Source organism: Varanus komodoensis, unplaced genomic scaffold, assembly GCF_004798865.1.
Source record: "Varanus komodoensis strain SLA01 unplaced genomic scaffold, ASM479886v1 scaffold64, whole genome shotgun sequence".
In the NCBI taxonomy this organism is placed as follows: domain Eukaryota; kingdom Metazoa; phylum Chordata; class Lepidosauria; order Squamata; family Varanidae; genus Varanus; species Varanus komodoensis.
This window is the reverse complement of record NW_025336273.1, coordinates 2,031,478-2,056,440: the sequence shown is the minus strand read 5'-3', so window position 1 is coordinate 2,056,440 and position 24,963 is coordinate 2,031,478. Positions and strand designations below refer to the sequence as shown.

Here is a 24,963-nt window from a genome sequence, read left to right as displayed (position 1 = left end):
GTGTATGAACATCCCGTGCCTCACCCCAACACTGCCAAGTGGTGGTGGAGGCTTTACCTTTGCAGGCAGAACCTAATACTGGTGAAAATGGAAGTGAAATATCTATTTTTTTATTATTATTATTATTATTATTATTATTATTATTATTATTATTATTATTATAACATTTCTATGCCGCCCCTTGCCGAAACCTCGGGGCGGCTTACAACATGATAAAATACATTGAAATAGTAAACCTCTCTCATTCTGTGTATGCTTTCAGGAGAGCATCAGCTCTGTTGGAGGCACAGTACAGATTACTGCTGGCAGAATATTCTCTTTGAACATCCAAAGCACGGTTTGCACTTGCCTTCCCTGTGTGGTTGTGGCTCTGTGTATTTGGCCTGGAGCTGTTGTCACTTGCCATGTGCCATATCTAACTCAGGCATTATGCGCCTTGGGGAGAAAAATTGGTTTGCTTGTGGAAAAGTTAACTCTAAGCTTTTCCCGTAATATGAACTGTCAACAGCAGTTTGCTTGAACTGGTTAATCTTTGAAGCTGCTGTTTAGACCTTTTATCAAAGTGATGACTTCTGTACACAGTATTGCTTTCTCGGTAGCGGTTTAAGCTTTTTTCTTTTTGCAAATGTTCCCGGATATTTGTAACTTAATGTATTAACCGCAAATGCTTGGGTCACGGAGCTGACCTTCGAGATTTCCAACAGTGACAGTTTTCTATAAATACTTTTGGATTGAGTCTGTGTTGGTGCTACTGCAATCCGGCTCTGCTGTTCTCTGAATTCAGAGCTTTCGATTGTCTTTCCACCCCGACTTCATTTCCAGGAGGGTGGTTGTCAGCTTCAGGGTGGCATCTTTTGTCTCCAGCTGGGGCTTGTGCACTGGTTGGACCCATGACCAATCCCTGGAAGCCGTGGCCTGGTTCCTCCTCCTCTTCCTGGGGGATACCTGCTCACCTACAGGGTCTCCAGGTGAGCAAGGAGAAGGAACAGTCCCTCTCATTTGCCTTGTCCTCTCCGTCTGGCAGGTGGTGTGCATTGGCCCAGATGGACAGGCAAGGAATTACGTGTGGGTGACAGTGGCCAGGAATACCGGTGGGCCCACTCAGGGAAGGGGATCCAGGAGGCCTCCTTGACCAGGGACCCTCCAAATCCTGCACTGCATCAGCCGAGCCACTGTGCTGGGAGCTGCCATTCACAGCCAGCGCTTGTTCTTCTCACTGGAGAGAACGCCATGGATATACAGGTGTGAGATACACTCTCCACTCTGTCTCCAGTTCCCAGGGAGGCTGTGGGAATCTTCAGCCATTTGGAGGCAGAAAAGGCAGCGGTTCTGTGGTCTGGATGAAGGAATTTGTCCTTGAATTGGATTGCAGCCACCCTGAAGGACCAGCTCTGTCGTTTGGGGGTTCTCCTAGACTCAGCCCACATTTGGAACCGCAGTGGTATTGGTATCCTAGGAATGCCTTGTCCCGGTTTGGGTTGGTGTGCCAGCTGCAGCTCTTATCTAGAGAGACCAGATCTTGCTTCTGCTGCTGGTGGAGGCATTCATGGGGCAGCTAGACAGGTCTCTGTCAGAGATGCTTTAACTTGGGGTCCTGCACCGAGCAGGGAGTTGGACCTGATAGCCTTATAAGCCCCTTCCAGATTGACAGTTCCCTGTTGATTGCTGTATGTGTCCTCAGGCTGGATTGGCCTATGATAACTTCGGAGCTGGTATCTGAAGCCACAGTGCAAAAGGAGCGAGATTAAGGATGTTGTTGTTGTTGTTGTTGTTGTTGTTGTTGTTATTACATTTCTATGCCGCCCCTTGCCGAAACCTCGGGGCGGCTTACAAAACCTCGGGGCAGCTTATGTTGTGGCCATAATTGGTTTAGGATCGCGTCTGCTGCTCAGAAAGTTTCGGCTGCACCAGTCTGAGCAGCGGGTGTGTTCATTCACTCTTCATTGGACGCCTCCTGAGAAGGGGCTTCAAGGGAGAGTAGTTTGGTGATCAGGGCTGCAGCCCTGTGTCCGTGTAAGCCCTGTTTGACTCCAGGAGTCTGAGCTACCTCTGAGTAGACATATGCAATGCCGTTCCAGTGCCTACCCAGCTCCTCTTAGGGACTCCCAGAGCTCAGTGGCAGAGCAGAAGGTGGCAAGCAGAAGGCCTTAGGTTCTGCACCTTGCATCAACTGCCAGGAGGGACCCCTTTCTTTCTGCAGCCATGGACGGCTGCTGCAGGCAGTATAGGGCTGGGGGGAGAACTGGTCTGACCAGATAGCCATCAGGATGTTTACATGTTCCTGCTGGGGACAGTGCTTCTCAGCTGAGATTATTTTCTGAAACGATCATTCCATCAGGCCCTTCTGGTTAAGCACGGCTGCATTTAACCCTTGCTAGCAGCACGTAAGAAATCACCAGGAATCATTTTTGGCAGCTGGCCATGCTATGCCCCAGCCACTGCTGGGGGAACCTCGGAATGGTGTCAGATCCAATCCTGGAGTCAAGAAAAAATGGCTCTTGGCGGGGGAGGAGACGTACCTTTTTAGTTTTGCAGCTGGACTTCCTGCCTCCATGTTAATTCTCTTTTCATTTTTGCAGCTCAGTCCCTCCCTCCCCCCACACCCTTGCCAAGAATTTATTGCTTACAATCGCTTCCATATGGCTGCGACATAGAATTTGATTGCATTAAGGATGGGCCCTTTTCCTGTAATACTGGTATAAGGAAATAAGCACTGCTACTCCGGTTGCTCCCGGTGCCCTTCAGAAAACGCCCTGCATGTTTAACAAACGGCTTGGAGAGGGCAAGTGGCCAGGCGTTTTCTGTCGCTCATAGGAGAGGAGGATGCCGAACAGAACTTTGCGCTGAGTCTTTTGGTCCTTGTTGGGTGATGCTGCCGGCTTGAAAACACAGTTTGTTTGTTTATTTATTTATTTATTTATTAAAACATTTCTATGCCGCCCCTTGCCGAAGCCTCGGGGCGGCTCACAACATCGAATAAAATACACAATAAATTAAAACAATAACAATTAAAATATATACAGTAGAATAAAATAAGCCGCCCTGGCCAAATAAAATTCAATAATATTAACATTATTTCACTGAACTTCATTATTTCAAAGTTCGCTGTTCTCTAGGTGGGTTTTGTCTTCTGAAGGAGTCTCTCACACAGTGAGAGCTGAGTACTATTGGGAAAATTTGGATGAATCCTGTCAGGAGAACATTGCTTCTGTGTGCTTTTGCATTGTGGAATCAATCCTGCCCTCCTTCTCAAAAGCACCAGCTTTCCAAGCTAAGTCGCTGTTTAAAATGGCCCTCCTCCCCCGCTCCTTTCTCTCACCTTCAGCTGTAAGGTACAGCAGACAGGCCATTTAGTCCAAATATACATTGTATACCTTCACAATTATTAAATAATCCTCGTTGGAATTCAGAGTTTACCAGGAAGTATCTTTAGCGAGCCCAGAGGGCTCCATGTGCCCCGGCCATTCAGAATGGTGCAGATGCATTACTTAGGGTCTGAGTCTGGATGAGCTTATGAGTTCATGAATAGTTTCTCAGTAGCTTGAATTTACATGTTTAAGCAGACCTGGAAATGGGTTCAAGTTACTCAAATGAAGTGTCAATACACTGCAATTAGAAATATTGTAATCTCATTGTCACTGTACGATTGGCTGATCTTCCTTTATCTGTTCTGTATGTGATGACCTCAGAATCTTATTGTAATGTCTGCATTCTGTCATCAGTTGCCCTGTACCTGTGTACGTGACTGGGAGGGTATAAAATACCCTGTAGTTGTATTGAAACTTTGCAGCGAGTTTACCTCTGCCTGCCTGGTAATGCATTATCGTGAGTCTACTGCGGGAACCTGGGCCAAACAACAAAGCCACAGATGGTCTGAACACTTGATCTTTCCCATGAACCCGAGTTTTATTTCCACCTCACGAATTGAAATTCCATGATTTTCTGACAGTACCAATCTGTATTGATCAGCTAGGTTCTTCCAGAGAAGTAAGCCACATGGGCAGGGAGCAGCCAGTAATGCGCAAAGGTGCGATTATTCTGCCAGTGCTGTGAGGTGAAGGACTCTCTCCAGCAAAATCTCGATGACTTCTCATTGAAATTGTTTATTTCTCCAAGTGAATTTTGCATAAAAGTAATCAGGGACATGTTAAATGCATAGAATGGCCAGTTTCAAACTTTTCCTAGGTAACTGTCCCTAAGAAGCATATTTTTCGAAAGTGTGGGCACACACATGTGCATAGAGATGCACCCAAATGTACTGCATGCACATATTTATACTTAAAGCAAGGTGTTTTTTTAAAATGGCATAAAATCCAAACTTGCTAAAATCCCATTTTAGGGAATGCAGGATCCTGGGAAATATTTCAGATCATTTTCTTGAACATTTTCCAATTCAATATGTTCGTATACCTTCTGCGACCATTGGAGGTACTGGTTGTAAACAGGCTTTTAACATCATGCGAGAGAACAATTTCCGTAGCTTATAACCCCACATGCACAACCCTTCCCAAGCCCCCTCTAACGACACACACTTGTGGTGAGGAGCGTCTTGCCTGCCGTGCAAAATGAGTTCACTCTGCTTTGTGGGAATCAGTTCCATTCAACGCGAAATTTATTTCTGAGTAGATAACAGGTGGCGCAGGGGTTTAAACCGCTGTGCTGCTGGGCTGGTTGATTGAAAGGTCGCCGGTTCAAATGTGCACAACGGGGTGAGTTCCCATTGCTCCGTCCCGGCTCCTGCCAACCTTGCAGTTCGAAAGCATGCAAATGCAAGTGGATAAACAGGTACCACTTCGGTGGGCAGGTAGCAGCGTTCTGTGCACTTCGGTATTTAGTCATGCCGGCCACATGGCCACGGAGACTGTCTACGGACAAACGCTGGCTCCCTCGGCCAGGAAACGGAGATGAGCACCACCCCCTAGAGTCAGGCATGACTGGACTTAACGTCAAGGGGAAACCTTTACCTTTTTAGGTACCTGTCAGGTGTATAGCCAATAATGAAGGCTCCTTTCACAGTGACCCAGGAGCTCGGCCTTTCGCCTCCACTCCTACTCTCCTCTTGGGGTAGTTTCCCTCTCCATCCTTCTGCAATTGATTGCAGATTCGGCCAACATCTTTTTCCCAGCAAAAGGATGCTTGTGCCGGGTATGTGGAGTGGGAGGCCCTCGCCAGCTCGTGAGCAAACAGTTGGCTTTATGGAAATTTGCTCATGTGTGGACTTTTCTTGGGAGTGTGAGCAAACCTCACCCTCTTTCCTAGTCTAAAGGGATCCCTCCCATTTTAATTCAGGAAAAAATGCTGCTTTTGCCTGCAGAATTTTAGGGATCATTACTCCCATAAATGATGTAATACTCTGATGTCAGCGTTTAGGAAACATTACTTCTTCCTGGTTGTGTATATCCATCCCAGGCAGGATGTAATCATATCACAGGAGTACAAGAAGGGGGAAAATGGTAGCTGAAGCTCCCTACTCCCAGGCCATTTTTGCTTATTTATCTAACCACTCATGGTCTGCCTCTCAAGCAGATTATAATTAAATGAGATAAAATCCCCCCACCACAAAATAATAGGGCAAAAGCAGATTTTAAAACAAAGACCCAGCACACTAAATTGTAAAAACAAACAAAAACCCGTCTGAAAAGAATGGCACTAGGTTGCTGTTGAAGGGAGCAAGCGGCCCGGTTTTGTGCAATAGATTTGGGAAGAGATCCTGACACTGAAGGCAGTGGAAGGCACCATTCTCGAAGGCAAGGGGGTCGCTAAGAAGTTTGTCTTTCCAGATCATATAGATACACAGTGAGCAAATCTATTTCAATGGAGCAAACCATTATGAATGCAGAAACTGGGCTCATTTTGGCACGTATTTTGACTAGCTGCACAAGTGGGGGGGGGTGTCTCTTTATATTGGTGATGTAGAACCAGGAGCCAAGTCCAACCTTCTTGGGGGTCTCCATCCAGCTCTCTGGGTGCCCCCCGCTTCTTCTCCCAACCATCAATCATGCATTGGTTTCCAAATTAAAAGTGCAGTTGACTTGCCACTGGCAGAAAGAGCATTAAGCCAAAGTGTACTGGCATTTTTGCTTAACCTGTTTGCTTTGTCCCTTTTCCCTTTGGTTTCACCTACCACTGGAATATGGTTCTGTTAAGCTTCTCTGAAATGGAGTTTAGTCCTTGGCCTGAATGAGGTTCTGTACCCCTGAACTACATGGGCTACTTCAATTAGTATCATGCTCTTTATGGCGAATTTAGAAACATAGGAACAGCAAGTCAGAAGGGGTCTCCTGGGTCATCTAGTCTGACCCCCGGCTCCAGCTGGCTCCTCTCGTGACATGCCCACCATGTGCATGTCCAGCCTATCCTTGAACACCCACACCGATGGTGCCTCAGCCACCTCCCTGGAAGCCCATTCCATACCCTTGGGGTCTAACTGTCAGGAAGTACTTCCCGGCATCCAAATTTCTGAGCTGTTGTTCTGCAATGGAATCACCTGCATGGAATTCACAATTCCCAGGGAAGTCCAAGAGTGAAACAGATATAAAAACCTAAAGACTTGCAATATACTCATTGCTTTGGATGAATCCTACAAAATGTAATAGGATTATAGGGGAAGGTTGTGAGTTATGGCACGGAATTAAAGCAAACTTCCAGCATGGAAGTTCCAACTTCCCAGGGGCAGACTGTAAGCTTCATAAGGTGATGTGTACATTGTGTTTCAGTGTCAGAGCTCAGTGTAAAATGTGTGTGTATAATAATTGCATTACCTGGGGTCACTGTTCAGCTTTCACCAACTGTAGAATTTATGGCCCTGACATGCATGATTGCTTATCTCTTGCCTGATGTGTCTTTATCGTCCGTAGTTGCCCTGGCTTAGGCAGAGGAGCTGGTGCGGTGGCTTCTCTCCGTATCAGCCACACACGTGGTAATGTCGCAAGGTACATTCCTGACTCTCAACACGAGTTGCGAGAGAGGAAGGTTATGCATTCCCAGCTGGTCTTCCTGCTATTAGATTCTAAACATTAACTTGAAGCAGCTTTGGAGAAATGCTGTCAGGCTCCGAGAGAGTGTGATTCTCACCCCTACACCTCTGGGGTTTGCCGTGCCCTTTCACTGATCCACTGATCCAATAGCTGGGTGGTTTCATGGCTTTTGTGAAGTGTCCCCCCGCCTCCGCCACCCCTGCCCCCAGTTTTAGAAGACTGAATAGTTTCTGTCGATAAGAGTTTTAAGCCAAACAATTCTGGCATTGTCCACTTTTTCAGCGCTGCCCTTCTCACTTTTGGCCTTGCCTGCCAATATCTCCGAAGCAGAAATTGGCCTTGGGATGAAAGAGGCTCCCATGTCCCCAAATTAAGCAGAGGTGTCCGAGAAGCCTGCTGGGAAGCGTCTGTTTTGCCCATGCTGTGGAATATGCAAAATCTTCTGACAGTCTCTGTGTGGTGTAGACCAGCAATGCAAAAGGAAAGGTCTTTTTGCGCAAGGGACTGGGCTGCATCCGAGGCATCGCTTCTGCTCTCTGCAAAGGAGGGACTGTGGTTTTGTGATAGCCGGCAGCCCTTTGCACGCCCCACCTCTGACCCCACTGCCCCTCGGAGCGGAGAAGCTTGTCTGGATGCACGAATTCTCTGACCCAGATGCCATGTTGCGGACAGGCAGAGCCCTGTTGGGTTGGTTATTCATGCAGGGTCCACAGCAGGGGTGTGCTAACGCTGCGCCCTTGAGACTCTGATAACGCGCATTCCTTCGGCCCCCTGAGCTGCAAGGCAAACCTGTTCGTCCTCATTTGCAGAAGGGACTCGAGCTGAGGCAAAAGTCCAGAAGGCTCCCATAGACTGCCCCCTGCTCCTGGAGGCCCCAACAAAGACGTTTGATGTGACATCAGGAAAGAATGAAAAACCTATCTCTCTCTGTGCCTTCTGCTTCTGACAGAGTTCTGGAACTTTGGCCAACTGGGCAGACATTCAAGTTACTCATCCACTAAATTGTCCTAATGACAGAGGCTCTTTAGAAGCTGAAAGATGAGAGTCCTGCAGACAGACCTGCACTTCTGGATACCAATCGAAATCTGCCGCGATGAGTGGGAGGGGTGGATCTGTTGCTTGCATCTCTCCAGTGCAGGCTGTCAGGCTTCGGCCTGTAATGTTGGGGTGTGATTGCTGTTTGCCTGTGCCATTGCCGAGTTCTTTCTCCACCTTCTAAGCACGTGGCATCGCACTTGAAGCTGGGTCCTGTGGCCCTTTGATGCGCAGGGAAGCGGCAAGATAACATTACGCTGCTTTGCCCAGGCTGGGGAGAGGTCAGCATCCATCTCTCCCGCGGGAAAGAATGAACACACGGTCTGTTTGCTTTCCCTAGGATTGGAACTCGCTGCTTCCTGACCTAGCCCAGTTTCTCACCCTGAGGCCTTCTAGGTGTGATGGAGTACAACTCCCATCATCCCCAGGGAGTGCCGGGTTTGGAGAGGGCTGACCTAACCGGGTTATGAACATAAAAGGCAAGGTACTCGGTGTGCCTTGCCACAAGCTCCTTGGAGAAGGGGAGGGATGAACATCTCATTTGCTTTTAGCAAGCGAGCTGAGTGTCCTGACGGCTGGAACACCAGGCCATAAGCCGAGCAGCTCGTGCCTGGCGATTCGTGGCAGCCGGGCAGGAGGGCTCGTGATTCCGGGGGGGTCAGGGCCTGCCCTTTGCTTCTGCCTCCCCTCCCCACGATTTGCAGAGAGGCTGAATGGATTATGCCAATGAGCCGGGATGCTCCGTTCTGCTTGCCTTGCATGATTTACGCAGCGGGTGCTGAATTCAGCGTTACTCGGGGCACAATTCAGGTGACCTTGATGGAAAATTGAGGCTGTATTTATTTTATTTTGGAGCAGAGAAGACGCAGCCCTGCTGTCTCATCATAACCTGCAGCCTGATTAATTCATCGGATGCCTTCAGATGCTTGCTTCTCCTTATAATCTGCTCCGCCGCCGCCCAGAAAGGAGCGCCTTCCCTTGCTCTCTTCTCTGCAATACCAAGGAAACCTCTCTTTCTGAGTCCATATTGACACTGGCAGCGTTCCCAGGCTACTTAAGATGTTTAAAAACCGGGGCAGTCTGAAGCTGCCCTAAGTTGTTTCTAGACATGATGTTTACTCCATTTGAGTGCCCTGCTTTTATCTGTCTGCTCTGGGATGGCATCTTGTCATTTCGCGGTCATACCACCAAGGTCGTTGCAGCCTCTCCCGGACTTCCCAGGTGTTGCCCCAGCCTGCCCTTCTTCTGCTTTGGGAATCGCACAGGCGACAATCGCTCTGTCAACCTCTGCCTGCTGCTTTTGACTGTGCAGGGGGCAGGAAACAGGAAGTTGTGTCACTTCTGGGGAGCAGCTGAGGCTGCCTCGCCACCCACGGAAAACACGGTCCGTGGCTTTCTAGGTCCTGTGTCCACCAAGGGGCAAGCCATGTACCTACTAAGACCCTGCCTCCAAGATCTTGGGGCTGGCGAGTTCCAGTCCGATGTTTGACATGCAGACTCTGCAAGGTTTAAATGACAGGAAGTCAGACCTTGGCTGAACATCCCAGCAGCACAAGCAGTTTGACCATGGGACCTGGGAGGAAAGTTGGTCTCTCCCGCACAGGAGCACCAAACAGCCTGAAGTAGGGCACGGCCTGTGTCCCAATTCCCAGCACCAAGCAGGGTGGTTGGACTAGATGACCCACAGGAGGCTTTCCCAGGCTGCAACCTCACCCCATGGTCTCCTTTCCCCCTTGGAGTGCCTCTGCCAGCTGTCCGAGTTGGATCTCCTATTAGGCCACATACCAAGTTCTTCCTTGGTCCTTGCTTCCGCCCCGCTGTGGGTGTTCAAGGACAGGCTGGACGTCCACATGGTGGGCATGTCGTGAGCGGAGCCGGCTGGTGCCAGAGGTCAGACTAGATGGCCCAGGAGGCCCCTTCTGACTTGCTCTGTTTTCTATGTTTCTGTGTCTCTTCCGCACTCATTTTTCCTGGGGCTTCCCGGAGCACAGCGTTTACGAACCCGCCTAGTTCCTCACTCGTCATGACTGGTAGGAAGAGGATAATGATGGAGGGTGCGGGAGAGCTCATGTGCGCCCATGTTCAGCCCAGATCGGAGCACCTGGCTCTCCATTTTGCAGAACTCTGTTTTGCCTGCTATGGATGCAAATGCATTTTGTAAGCTCACAGGGTGACGGACCGACTCACCCAACGTGCTTTAGGAGCAGGGTGCAAGACCCCCAGGAAATGTGGGTATAGGTTTCAGGTCTTCTTTCCAAAGCAAAAAGACAGCAGGGCAGGCAGAACAAAAGCTGGGGGGTGGCGGGGGGAGTGCATGATGCGTGAGCAACTTGTGAAAGCTGCTGCCCCAGGAGGTGGTGGGGGCCACTGTCTCAGAGGGCCTGAACAGGCAGCCCTCTGCTTGCCGGCAGGACACCTGGCGGACAGGTCATGCCATCGCTTCCACCTGCCAGGACCTGCACCTGTTCCTTCCTGGAGGAGGGATGAGGCAGCAGCGCTGCAGCCCAGAAGCAGGAGGGGGCGGCTGGTGAATGAGATGCCATTTTGGTCCCCTGATCCATGGCAGCTTTTACGTTGAGTTTTAAAGGAGCTTGTGCTTCCTGGGGGCAGGTCAGTTTTGGGGGATTCTGCCCCATGGGAAGCTCCCAGAAAACTCCCGGCTCCGTTCCTCATCTCACCGTGAAGCTTGCTGGGTGATTTGGGGCTAGTCACTCACTCTCAGCTCGGCCCACCTCACAGGGTTGTTGTTGTGAGGAGGACTGTGAAAACTTATCTGGGGCTCCTTGCAAGAGGAAAAAAGGCATGCTGTAAAGGCAGTGTAATTGCAATAATTAAAATTGAGATCCAATGTGATGTAATAGTGCTGGACTAGAGAAATCTGGGTTCTAGTCTTCATTTGGCCATGAAGCTCACTGAGCTTTGAGCCAGTCACTTATTCTCAGCCTAACCTACCTCACAGGGTTGTTGTAGGGATAAAGAGCAGCACTTGTGAAAGGGACCTCAGGGTGCTGGTTGACTGCAGGCTGAACATGAGCCAGCCGTGTGATGCGGTGGTCAAGAGGGCGAACGCCACCCTTGGTTGCATAGCCAGAAGCGTGGCTTCTAGATCGAGAGAGGTGTTACTGCCACTCTATACAACTCTGGTGCGCCCGCAACTGGAGTATAGTGCTCAGTTTTGGGCCCCTCATTACAGGAAGGATATAGCCAGGTTGGAGTCAGTGCAGCGTAGGGCCACGAGGTTGGTGGCCGGTTTGCAGGGGAAGCCGTATGAGGCGAGACTGAGGGAACTGGGTCTCTTCAGCCTGGAGGAGAGGAGACTCAGGGGGGATCTGTTGGCGACATACAGGTATGTGAGGGGGTGTCACACAGAGGTGGGTAGAAACCTGTTCTCCCCTGCAGAGGAAGGCAGGACGCGCTCCAAGGGAGCAAAGCTCAGGGAACCAAGGTTCAAGCTGGATGCCAGGAAGTGCTTCCTGACTGTTAGGACCCCCAGGGTGTGGAATGGGCTTCCATGGGAGTTGGTTGAGGCCCCATCGGTGAGGGTGTCCAAGGAGAGGCTGGACACACGTATGGTAGGCATGTCATGAGTGGGGCTGGCTGGAGCCAGGGGTCAGACTAGATGGCCTGGGAGGCCCCTTCTGACTCGCTCAGTTCCTCTGTTTCTAAAGTGGAAAGGAGAAGAATTGGCCTTTCTGGAGGAAAAGGCCAGGTGTAAATATAATTAATAAATGAAATAATAAATTAATAAATGAAACACGCACATTTAAAAAATTAAACTATCTTTCATCCTTGTGGATACTATATTTATGACCAAAGCTGCCCGTTAAAAAAATAAAACAACAGTATTGGAATTGGGTTGGTGAGATTTCTAGAGCCGGACTAGCTCTGAAAAAAATCCTGATACATGCTGCATGTGATCCAGTCAGGTTGGACTTGCAGACTTGTCTCATTCCTATTTTTCATGATGTATGCCTTTGTCCTGGGCGGCGGTGTGTGTGTGTGCGTGTTTGTGTTGCATCTGCTGCTTTTCCGAGCTGAACTTGCCGCTGCATTGAGCTCCTTGGAAAAGCAAATGACTAAACAGAAAGAGGATTCGACTCAGGGAGGAGCAGTATCTGCATTTTATTTCTCTGTGATACCGGAGTGTGCCCTCCAGAGATAAAACTAATCTGTTCCTGAGTCAGGAGTGAAGTTAGGGCTGGCCTGGGGGGAAAGGGGGGGCTCTCCAGAGACCCCCAGCAGCATGGTAGCTGCTGGGGGGCCCAGGAGCAAACTCCAGTTGTGATAAAAGCGCTCTGATTCCGCTGAGTCTACATGCTAAAGTGTTCTCCCGGCAAGGATCCGCAAACTTTCTAACAGTAGACACAGTTGTAAAGCATGGCAAGGCAACGAGACGTGTGTGAGAGCGAGAAGCCACAGACTTCGTAACTGAAGCAGCAGATACGGCAGCCCCAAAGCGCGCTCCTAAGAACAATCATTCCAGGGTCCAAAATGTTGTGGCTGCACCACTCCTGAATACAAAATTTTAAGGAACCAATGCCTTGGCCACACCCCCTGTTCATGCGCTTCTGGGACCCACTCAGCCATTCACTCTTGGTCTGTATGGGCCCTTGCTAATTTTTCTTAGGTCTCCGTGTGAATGAGCTGAAGTCAGTCGGAGCGTTTCTACTTCTTCGGCAGTTGTACCTCATCCTCTCCGTGCACCAATGTGTGGTCTGTTCCTTGCGAACAGGTGCAGGTGTCTGGGACCAGTTACTGGCAGCTCCTTGGATGCCTGCATTTTTTATGTTGCAGACTTGGGGAAAAGTGGAGCAAATTGGACCTGGTAATCAGAGCGAATAAAAATTGATTGAGTTTTTAATTTCAAATTGTGTCTTGATTTTTTAATACTTAACACATCCCCAAATTAAGGGTTAAATATAGCTGTTAAATCACTGTTTTAAATGTAAAAATATACTGACTCAATTAGAGTTCATCAAATTTTAATGAGAGAGAAATCCAGTTGGTGGCATCCTTTTAAAATTTTATTTTAAATAAAACAGTATGGTTTTTACAGGCTGCCGGGGGAATAAAAGGCACCTCTCACATGTGGTCCGGTACGGTATGCGGGATCAGCCTTGAATCTTGCCTGGAAATGAAGGCTCTGTGTGTGTGCGTGCGTGTGTGTGTGTGTGATTTCTCTTTTTCAGAACAGATGTTCCCATTTTGCCAAGGAAGTCCTGAGGCTGGCAGAGCAGCTTCCTCGAATCCCAGCTAAAATTCCTGTATTCCCTGGACTGCGGATACGCACGGACTCCGCAGTTACAAACAGGGAGAGGCATCTCTGGAAAATCTTTTAAAGCTGTTGGGCACTTAACAGACATGATGCCGCCAGCTGCCAGGGCTCAGGCCCTCTGATAAGCAGAAATGTGTGCATATTTGTGCAAGAGTTTGCACACGTGTGCGTGTCTTTCAAGGGCCCCATCTCCTAAGGACACCCCTATTGTAAAAAGGGGTGCATGGACTAGGGAGAGGGGGTCATTGGGTTTCCGCTGAAAAAGACTTCAGGAAGAAAGATTCAAGGGCAGGCAGCAGGAGGTGAAGCTCAAAAAACCAGCTCACCCAGTGTCCTCCTGGACCTTTATTTTGGAAAGTGCTTGCAGATGGCCAGGCGGTGGGGCCGAGGGCCTCTATCCCGGAAATTAGAGGTTCGAGGCTTTAGTCCTAGTGAGCCATTCCCTCAGGCCATCTCTGGTGTTTGAATTAGAGTTGTGCTCTGGCTTAAAACAAATAGTGCAACCGATTCATTAACATCCATTAGCTGGAATGAGCTTGATGCAGCGATACCTTGGAGCAAGCGAACCACCATCTTATTTATTTTATTTATTTATTTAGTAAGCTTCTGTGCTCTGCCTCCAGGCACAACCCACATGCTGGTCTGCCCCGTAGCCTCGGAAGGGAGGGTGGGCCACCCCACAGCCCCTTGGGGTCTCCTTCACAGCAGTGGGGAGGGAGATGACTCTGTCCCTCAGGGTTAGGAAGGTCTGCTCCTAGAGACTTCCACCACTGGTGTGTGTGTGTGTGTGGGGGGGGGCATTTCAATTCATTTAAAAGACTTTAAGCACCGACCTAGTCTATTTAGCCAGGACAAAATCCTCCAGTGCCCTTGGACAGCCATGCTTTGTCTTATAAGCCCCTTCCCCTGTCCAAACAGGCATCGGATTACAAAGAAAACCTAGGATTTATCATCCCGGCGCTGTGGCAGACAGATGTACATCCACTTTGAGAAGACACCTCAGATTAAATGCAAAGATAAATCAACCACACCCCAAACTACTGTGAGACATGTGACAACGGGGTCTGTTTTAACTTCTTGCCACTGGTTAAACAGTGCAGAGAAATCTCCACGCAGCCTGAGCTTGCCGATTGAGCAGTCCTAACTCAGGTGCGAGTCCCACTGAGTCCAGTGAGCCTTACTCGGAGGTAAGGCTGCAGCGTCCACCTGTCAATCCTCTTGTGCCTCATCTGTGTTGCTCCTCTTTCTTCCCCTTCCCCGAAGTCGTCCTTCAGTCGCCCCTCTCCAAACATCCTCAGCCGACTTTTCCCGACCTTGCCTTCTCTGAACACTCTGCCGCTTTTCTCCACTGGCTGTGAGTGGACCTTGGGCAGATACTGCCCTGGGCTGGTTATACTCCCTTGAAGCTCACCTTTGGCTAAACTTACCTGGCTACATGTGAGAATCATAAAAATGTTTTAATAAATAAATAAATTAAAATTCCAAGGTGTGCTCGGGTCTGGCCCCAACATAAAAATTCCCACAATGCTCCTCCAATGCAGCACCCCACAGGAGCATTGTGGGAAATGTACATTGCAGTTCGACTAAGTCACCCAGCATGCCTTGCAACCAGCAGGGTAGCTGTGGGCCCTGGAAGCAGCCCAAGGGTGCAGTTGACGAGAGCCATGTTTCCATTCCCCACATTTAATGCACTACTTGCGACTTACAGGCATATACTCTGCGCGTGATTGGGGGGTGCCTCCAGTTGAGGAGGCTGGAAAGGGATGCTTAAATATTTACATTTGGAAGCAAAGTTCAGACCTAATGCTAAACCGTGGCTTGGCATTACAAGAACAGGCCTGCCGCTTCCTCCACATGCGCAGAAAGATCAGAAGTGTCAGCTTTATTCTTCCCATGCCAAAACATCGGCAGCTGTGACTTGCTGTATTGTCCGTGAGTTAAAATCCAGCGTGGATCAACCTCTCATTTAGTGCTGCGTTGGAGTCTCATGCTTGTCTACGCAGAAGTAAGCCCCCGTGGGACTTACTCCCAGTCAATAGTGTGTAAGCTGTCAGCCTGAATGCATTTTTCTTGTAGTGTTATCTTGTTTAGCCAAAGCTGCAGCTCTTGTTTGACTGTCTTACTTGGTCTTCTAAAGAGAGAGCTTTCAGACAATGCCCATTTTTCAATAACATGGATTAATTTTTTTTAAGTGCATTTATATCTGGCGTTCTTCCATTACGGGATTCCTGGTGGCATATAGGCGGTTCTCAAGGGGTTTTCCATCCAGGTACAGATCAGATGCACACCTGCATGGCTTCAGCATGGAGGCTGTATCACGTGGTCCCAGTCAATGTCATATATTGCCGCTTTTCCTTTGCTGGCGTGGCTTCGCCCACTTTTCAAGAGCAAGCCACATTCCTGTGTTCCTCAGGAGGCGGGCTTGTCATCTAGTCTTCCATGAAGATCCAACGAAGAAGCCATTGTTATCTAAAGTTGACTGAAACCGCTTTCATTCAGCAGGAGCAGAGGAATCATAGATCTGTTGTGGAGAATCTATCTATCAATCTCCCACCTTTCTGCACTGTGGAACTCCAGGTGGCCACATGCAGCTCCCAGGTGGTCTCCCCTCCAAGCTCTGGCCAACCCCAGGCCTGCTTAGCTTCAGCAGGGTGAATGCCTTCGGTGCCTTCAGACCATACTCTGGGCCATTGGCTTTGCATTCAAAAGGGCCCAGCAGCTAGACCACCTTCTCCAACCCATTGTCTTCCAAATGCTTTGGACTTCAGTCCCCAACTTTCTGTTGGCCGGGTTGGTGGAGGTTGATGTCCAAGACATGTGGTGGCCGCTGGAGAGGGAAGGCCGAGCTAACACGCACAAGGAGAATGCGCTCAGGGTGAAACCTGTGCAGACCTGCCCGACAGTACCAGGTAGGCAGCTGAAGCCAGAGGCTTCCTGTGCCTCTGGGAGGTTGCCGTCTGTGGCTATGCCTTGACTGGAAGGCCATCTATTGGCCAATCCCAAAACAAACATCAAGAGCCAACTGCTCCAGTAATTTCCAAGCTAGATTACTGCAGTGTCCTCTGCATGGGGCTACCCTTGAAGACGGTCCAGCTTGTGCAAAATGTGGCAGTTAAGTTAATAGCAGGGACCAGAAATTCTGGACATCAGATGCCAGTTCTTGCCCCGTTCCTCTGGGAGCAGGTACCCCAAAATCAAGGTGCTTGTTTCACCTATAAAGACTTACATGGTTTGGGGCCTGTTGGAGCACCTCTTCCCATAGGAACCTGCTATGACCATCATCCGAGCCTTTCCTTCAGGTGCCTCCTTCAAGGGATGCTCAGAATGTTGCAAGAAGGGAGGGGGCCTTTTTGGTGGTTGCCCCCTGATCATGGAACGTTCTCCTCAGCAAGGCCTACCCAGTGGGCCTTACTGCCATCATTTCAGTGCTTTTCAGTCCCAGACTATGTAATAAACTTTTATCCTGGGATTTCTATTGTTGGTTGGTTTTAATTGCTTTTCTGTGTAAATGTTTCTACTTTATGTTTGTGGAGCTTTGATACTGGATCGTATGGAATGAATAATAACTTCAAAATTGGAAGTGAACGGACTGTTCTGAGTATGTTTCACTTCTCTTATTGAAATCAATATGAGGAAAGCCAGCCCTCTCTCTTTGGACTGCTTTTGCCTTACTGCAATAGGGCTTCTGTCCCCCCTTTCTTTCTAGGAAAACCCCCGATAAAGATGCTCTTAACGTAGTTAATAATTCACGTAGTCAAAATTGCACCGGGAGCAGCTCTCTGGGACATGAAGTGCCCGGGGCTGTGGGAGGGATCTCTGGGTAACGCTTTCGTGCTGCAACATGGGCAAGAGTGCTCAGCTTCCGCTCTTCTTTGGCAGAGATACTCAGAGTTTCCCAGCCTCAAGAGGCTCTGGCCTCGTGATTTGTTGTTGGCCTGTTCTGCTCACGGGACTCTGAGACCCCCGTCCAGCAAGGAGTTTCTGTCCCACTTGTTGAACGGAAGTGGGCTAGACCCCTTTTCCAGTCCAGCTGATGTGTGTTTCTCCAACACATTCCCTGGGTCTGGAATCTTTCCTGAAGTCCTGTCCTGCTTCTTTTGGTTGGCGCACAGTCACCGATGTGACAGTCGTTCCAGTAGTTCTCAAGCAGGGCTGCATGCGCCACCGGTTCCCCAGGAACTCCATCCAGCAGGACTTTAGAATGGCTGCAGAACCGTTGTGATTACTCTTCTTAGCAGCTTATTGGATTGACTTTTGTCCAGTCATGGGGGAACTAAGGCCATTTCATTCCATCGGGCGCCAAGATTTAAGAAAGATGCAGAAAAATTAGAAAGGGTCCAGAGGAGCGTCGCAAAAATGATCCAAGGTTTGGAAACACTACCCTGTGAGGAGAGACTGAGGGAACTGGGCATGTCCAGCCTTGAGTAGAGGGGGGACATGAGGTCCCTCTATAAGTTCCTCCAAGGCTGTCCCAAAGAGGAGGGTCAAGATCTCTTCTTGCTGATGCTGGAGTGCAGGACACGGAATAATCCATTCAAGCTGCAACAACCCAGTTTCAGGCTGGACATCAGGAAAAGCCTCCTCACTGTCAGAGTAATATGACAGTGGGACCAGCTGCCTGGAGAGGTGGGGGGCTCTCCCACACTGGAGACATTCAGGGTGAAACTGGGCAGCCTTCTGAGTGGGCTGGTGTGAACTGGTGTCCTGCAGCAGCAGGGGGTGGACTTGATGGCCTGCTTGGCCCCTTCCAACTCTGCTATTCTGTGATTCTATGACCTTCCTGTCGTTTCCTCTGCTGCTATCGACTGATGTTTACCCTGGGCAGCCTGTGGCACCCTAGCTAGCATGCCTGCTGGTGAAGGTTGATGGGAACTGTAGGCTGCCGCATCTGGGGGGCCACCCGCTGCCCATGCCTGTGATGGTCAAGAAGCAGCTGAATGGCAGCATTGGGTGCACATGCCAAGGGCCAGGGATGTGCACAGTGGTGGGGGGGGCGGGGGGCAGCCCCACTCCCCCCTTCTCCGCAGGTACGAGGTATCCACCCAGAAGGTTCGTAAAGGGTTTATGAGCCGCACTGAGGACCACGTTCGCCTCTGATCCTGTTTTAGTTGAAAATGCCAGATGGAGCATCTGCGGCATTTCTCAGTGAAATGCTAATTTTAGTTCTTTCCAACAATGCGGGAGAAATGTTCTTGTTTTTATGGGGGCAACCTTACACAGTCTCTGTTCGAAAGCCATAGGCAAGAACTCATTATCATCGTCACCAGAGATCTGGGCTGAATTGGCAAGTGGGAGAAGTGACAGCATGCCTAATGGTCACAGGCTGTCTGTTGGGGAAGCCTGCCCCTGTAACCCTTGGCATGCCTGCTAAAGCTGGAGCAAACACACACGTACCCCTGGGTTGGATTGATGGTTTGTACGTTCAGTTTGTATCCTGCCTTTCTACCAAAAGTCACTTGAGGCTGCTGACCACAAAATGCGAAGTAAGAATAGTGGAATGAAAGCATATTTTCCTGCCAATAGAAGGCCATTTTAGAAAGGGGTCAGGGTGGGTCTTCCATGGCAGAGTGCCAGTGAGAAAAACAAAGATTGCCGTTTTTCTTGCTGGAAAGGCAGTGTGCAAGCCGGGTCACTCCGCATGGGTTCTCTTGAGTTCCCCACAAACGCTGTTCGGGTGATGGTGGGGCGGGAGGATGGGAGGCAGGGAAGGACAACGGTTAGCCCGTTCTGCTGCCACCACCCCATACGTCTCTCAGACCTTCCCAGATACTCCCCAGGGCTTCAGAGACAAGGATTCGCACTTGTCCCCTCTATTTCCAGGCCTGCGGCTTCGAACAGTAGCAGCTCTGATGTCAGCCCTCAACCTGAGACTGTAATCATTTAAAAAAGCAGGAGGTTCTGAATTTAATACCAAATCTTACTTCGAAGGAAGCACACACAGCACTTGAAGTAGGTGTTAAGCATTTTTTTTGCAGCAGCAAAGGGGTAGGAGAATAAAGAGCAATCAAGAATCAGATTGTTCCTGAAAGCAACATTGCAGGCAACGAAAATTCCCTGAGCCGGCTCTTCCTGATCATGTCCTTTCAGATAGGCCAGGGCCAAAACTGTGATCTTGAGAGGTGCAAGCAAAAAGCACCGTGGATAAAAACAAAGCCAAGACAAAGACCTGCTTGAGCCCTTCTCGCTTTAGGCCCTTGATACAGGTATGGTGAGCTTCCTTGGCCAGTCACTCGCTAGCAGAATAGCTTCGTCAGAGGCAAGCCTCTCTTGCAAGTCCACATCTGGTTGAATAATTTCTTTGCCTTTCAGAGCAGCGTTGCGTTGTAACGTTCTCACTGCAGCCCAGTAGTAATCGTTCTAATTAAATGTCGAGGGTCGGGATCAGAGGCTGAGTGGCCCTGCAGAACCAAGAGCTTCCTTGCAAGCGGTTCAGGGAACAGCTGCGTCACAGCCGGAAGCCCTGGAAAGCTGCACAAAGGCTTTGCTGCAGTGCTGCTCTTGGCCGGTCCGAGGGGCCACCTCGAGCCTCACCCTCCGGCTTTCTCTCAGGGGAAGCCCTTGCACCTGCCTACCTGATGCCTGCCCAGCTCTACCTGCTCCAGTTCCCATCCTGGTCTCCAGCCTGACCCTGCAGCACCTCGTCTTGCCCCTGGATGTGACTGTCTTTCTGGTACTTGACTTTTGGCCTGCTCCAGACTGTTTTTGCCTGAACCTTGTTGTCTTGGTGGCGCTTGCCCTCGGACTGCCTCCTGTTTCGGCCCCCATAACCCTGTTGCCTGCCTCCGCCGTGTGCACCCTGAGCCCAGCGTCTTGACGTAGCTCCCTACTGCCCACACCCCAGCCCTTACACTCGAGACATCTGCTCCAGCCTCACAGGGGCTAGAGACTATAACAACATGCAGTTAACCTATGGGTTAATTTGAATGAATGGCGAATTTTTGCAGGAAGCCAAACCTCAGACAGAAAAGGGATTTCTCTCTGGAAGATCTTAAAATCCTGGCAGGATTCATAAGGGAAAGTGTACTTCTTTCAGATAACACAGGACTCTGTGGGTTGCAACAGGCAATGCAGACGATGCCAAAATGGATCGGTAGTCATTGCACCCGTTATAATGTGGGGGTTATAGCTTTCCCTGTGACTTGCCCCTGTCAGTAGCTTGGCTGAAACATTCTGAGCTGCATGGCTTTTCAGAAGAGTCTTCAAAGGTAGCCTTGTGACATAGCACGCTGAAACTGAGGTATGAATTCCTACAGCCGATACAGGATCAGGTGTAATTCAGGGACTAGCCTTAGAACTTCCTGACACGGCAAAACCCAAGCGTGTGAAATAGTACATGGGACAAGCCAGTGGCCATGGCATCAAATGAATTCCTCAGACCCCTTCCACTGGAGCTCTTCTGAAAGGGCAGGAACCACCATAAAAGCATGCCTCACCCTAACCCTCATCCTAGCCAGGAAAGATGATCTCAGATATACGTATCAAGCTCTCCTGAGAAGTCCAGCAGAACCAGTAGGTACGTTCTCCCTCTGTCCGCTTCTTGGAATAGATTGTCCACCAACCTGACCAAACCTGACCCTGCCCATAACTTCATGGAACACAGGGCCTTCTCTGATCATGCTCTTTGGATTGAATAGCTATGGGCGATCATAGAACCCTGGCCTAGTAGAGTTGGAAGGGGCCAAGAAGGCCATTCAGTCTAGTCACCTGCTCAGTGCTGGACTCCACGTTAAACCGACCCTCTCAGATATCTGTCCAGCTGCATTTATCACCTTAACAGCTGGTTTAAAAATAAATACTTTATTTCTCAAGGCACAGAAGTGTATTGTAGAAGGCAGATGGGGAATGATGTGTTTAAACTTTAGTATTGTTTCTGTGGCATCGTTAGTGTATATTGGAGACACTCTTAACAACCTTTCCCAACCTGGTGCCTTGCAGATGTGTCAGGCTGCAATGGCCCTGCTGGCTGAGAATTATGGGAGTTGTGGTCTGGAACATCTGGAAGGCACCAGGTTGGGGAAGGCTGGTATGGAGCAGAGATGCCTGCCGTTGGAGCTAAAGAGTCCAAAATTCAAGCTATGTAGTTCTTTAAATGAGCTATGGATGCCAAAGCGCATGGTCCATAATGAGCCCAGTAGATTTGTTGGTGATGTGGAGATGACTTGAGCTGCAACTGAAGCGATTAATCCGGATCTTCCTTGTGCTGATGCCGTGAGTTACGGTTGGTTATCATTCCTCCTTCATGAGGACATACCCACCAGGGAGCTGGAGGGGAAGCCGATGCCCAGGGGTCGGCAGAACGTCAGGGGAAATTCTACACAAACATTAGAGTGCTAGACTTTAATGGAGTACTTAGTGCTAATTTATGGTTGTATCAGTAGCACTGACTGGAAATCGTGTTTACTCTTGTGCATTGGTAAACAGCCGTTAAGAGAGTCTTCCTATCCCTTTCAATGGTGTTCGAGGCAATGCAATGTCTTTCATTTCTGTGTTTGGGCGAGGCCTTACGAGGAAAAGGGGAAATGTGCCATTTCTCACTAACATGGCCAAAATGAATTCCTTAGCTTGTCAGTCTTGGGGTTGCGGTGGATATCTTGAAGTATCGCTGCTGTAACAGAGGGAAATACCAAACTGGACATAATTAGGAAAGGCATCAAAAATACAACAGCCAGTCGCATATCGAAGGAAATTGTGAAGTTAGAAAAGGGGCAGAGAAGGGGAAGCAAAATTATCAAGGGGCTGAAGCAATTCCGCTTTGAGAAAAAGTTACCGTGTTGGAGACTTATTAACCTGGGGGGGAAAAGGCAAGTGAGGCGAGACACGATCGAGGTATGCAAAATTCTGCTCTAATGCCACGAGGCTGTTTAATGGTGGATTGGGGGACAGAGTGATGGTGTGCTGGCAGTCTGCCACATGATACAGTGAGGACTGCTGACTTGGATGGCTTCGAAATGGTTTTGAATAAGTGCGTGGAGAAGGTTGTCCATGGATACTAGTCTATATCCGCTTAGATGGTGTTCAATGGCTGCTAACTCAGTATAAGCTGTATACCTTATAAGATACGGAACGGAACATTGCTGGATAAACCAGTGTCCACACAATGTGCTTTCAGGGACTGCTGCTTCCGGGCTTTTTCCTTTTTCCTGGCAATGGCAGCCTCCATTCTTCCAGGATACAACATGGAAGGACAGTGGCAGGGGCCTGCCTTGCCGAGTGGGGAGTCCGCCTGTGAAATTCTTTGAATCGCCAAATTGCATGACTGCATTTGCAAACAGCCATTCAGGTTGGCTTAACTCTCCCCTCCCTTCTTCTTCCTTCTCCTTTCTAATTTGTCTCCAGTGATTCCCACACTTGGGCATTTAATTCCTTTCCTTATAATAAGAATAGTTGCTTGCAGAATTTGGATTTATTGTTTTGTCTGTTATAGTTCTTAAAAACCTGTATTTGTGGGTATGGGTATGCATCTGTCTGTTGGTATTATTCGTATTATTAATTGAAATTGATATTCACATCTGTATATTCACATTTTCCCTTTTTGTTGAAATTTCATAGTAAACAACTTTAAAATAGAATTATTTGAATTTTCAAGGTCAGAATTTAAGGTATTTTTAACTTTATCTCACAGAACTGATCAGTAAGTCATCTGGAACGGCTTACTTATGGGCATGAACTAGTAAATGAACTTGCTTAAAATATAAAGGGATTGTCAAATTTTGCCACTTACATCAGTCTTCTCCAGCCTGATGCCCTTCAGATATTTTGAACTATAACTTCCAACATTGCAGGGTGGATCAGATGGGAACTGAAGTTCAAAACATGAACTTCAGGTTGCAGGAGGTAGACTTAAAAGTTTTCAGCTGTCTGAAATAATCCTTTTAAAAGTTAGTTAATAGTATTAAAAATGAGATCTGGCTTTCCCAGAGTTTTCCCTTACTCAGCCACTTTCCAGGACTCTATATGGAATGATACTTTATTGAAAATCCTTTGAAAGACAAAGTGGTGCATTTTCCAATGAGTGAGAGATGGTATCTCAAGAACCAAAATTTTCAGACTGCTTGCAAGGTTGGGCAGAAGAAAGTCCTGTGATTTCCTGCATCCTCAGCCAGTTATATTGGCTGGGGGACCCCAGAAACTGTAGGCCTGTTTTCTTTCTGTGTCCCTGATGAAGGGCAACAGGGCGAACATGTGTCCACAGCAGCACAAAAAGCATGGATCCCTGTACGAATGGAAGCCATTTTTGCTGCTAAATTTACAGCCTCCACCCCCAAACTGGTGAGCAAATTAGCGGGTCTTGCATTTTTACAGGATAAAGGAAATGCACAGCAGTGGAATATTGTGAAAAAAATCTTGCAGAATTCTGGGCCTTCTGTTTTCTGCAAGCATCTTCACCATGTCATATTAAAAAGCGAGCCTTGCACTGTTTCTTGCCTGAATAAATGTGTGTTTTTAAAAATGTATGTTAAAAGCCCCTCTTGGCATGGCAAAAAAACAAGCCTGTGAGCTCATCAGCAAGCAAAAACAGATCCTTTTTTAAAAAGCCTCCCACTGCCAGCCTAGTCTTTAAAGAACCTACCTGCCGTGCTAAGCAGGCCTTTAGCAGCACTGTCTTCCTTATTACTTCCGAATAGCCCAGGTTCTATTTTAAAAATTGGTGAATATTCATCATGTTCTTCAGTGATGGCTCAATTTACAGTCAAGGTTTCTTGCCCACCGACTCCCCACAAAATTACCTAGGAATATCAAAGCCCCTTCTGAATCGGACAAACAAACATTCGTGTGCCAAGAGTAGCCAGCCTCACGACACTATATGTGAATGCATGTTTTGCCACTCAGCAAAAGCAATAATTTGTCCACCAACAAGGTGAGAAGGTCCATAGAGGTCTGTCTGGTGTGACTGTAACTTAAGACTGGAGTTTGCCTGGAGTTTCCTAAGTAGGACTAGCACTGGATGCAACCCATCGGCATTGGTAAATAGTTTTTCCTGAGAAGGCGTAGCACTGTTTTCAGGTGCAGTCCAAGTAAACTGGTCTGCTTCTATAAGCATATGAAAAAGAAATCCTTCATTGCATCTGAAAATGGAAAATAATGCAAGTGGCCAATTCACCATGTTTCATTTCTCATGCGTCAACTTAACCTGTAACAAGTTACTCGCATTTTAACTTATCTTTTAACTGGCTGATAGTGGAAATATTTAACTTCCAAATTAGCTGAAGTTTATTTCAAAGGCTTCAAACTTTTTAATATTAACTGGTTATATTTTTCATTAACTTTTCCCATGAGTGGAACAGCTCTGATTGTATGGGAGGACTCAGAATTTCTGCACCCATCTGTCTTTCTTGGTGTTTATTTAAATCATAAGTTGGGTACATTTCTGTTGGAACAGGAGGAGGAGTATGTCTCTTCCTGTGGAATCTTGGCAGTTGATCGATTTATTTATTAGATTTATATCTGGCTTTTTCTTAAAAGAACTCAAAGCAGCTTATATCATTCTCCTCCTCCTGCTCTCATTCTTATCCACACAACAACAACCCTGTGAGGTAGGCTGGGTTGAGAGTCTGTGACTGGCCCAAAGTCACCCAGTGGTCTCCTAGGCTGAGCAGGAACTAGAACCCGGATCTCCTGGGTCCCAGGCCCATGCTCTTAACCACTGCATCACACTGGCTCATTTTGTGCCTCATC

At 48.5% G+C, this 24,963-nt stretch overlaps 1 protein-coding gene across 17 annotated transcripts in view; it reads left to right on the top strand.

Moving 5' to 3' along the window:
• The window catches only part of HMBOX1 (homeobox containing 1), a 119,257-nt gene that overhangs the window by 22,359 nt on the left and 71,935 nt on the right, over positions 1-24,963 (top strand). Inside the window, exon 1 of one of the 17 annotated variants that reach the window (XM_044450254.1) lies at positions 16,438-17,653. The exons of 15 other annotated variants lie outside the window; for them this stretch is intronic. The gene's annotated coding sequence lies outside the window, so the exon portion shown is untranslated. Of the gene's footprint in view, positions 1-16,437; positions 17,654-18,260; positions 20,801-24,963 lie in introns of those variants that run through there. One more of the 17 variants, XM_044450261.1, reaches the window with a different exon arrangement.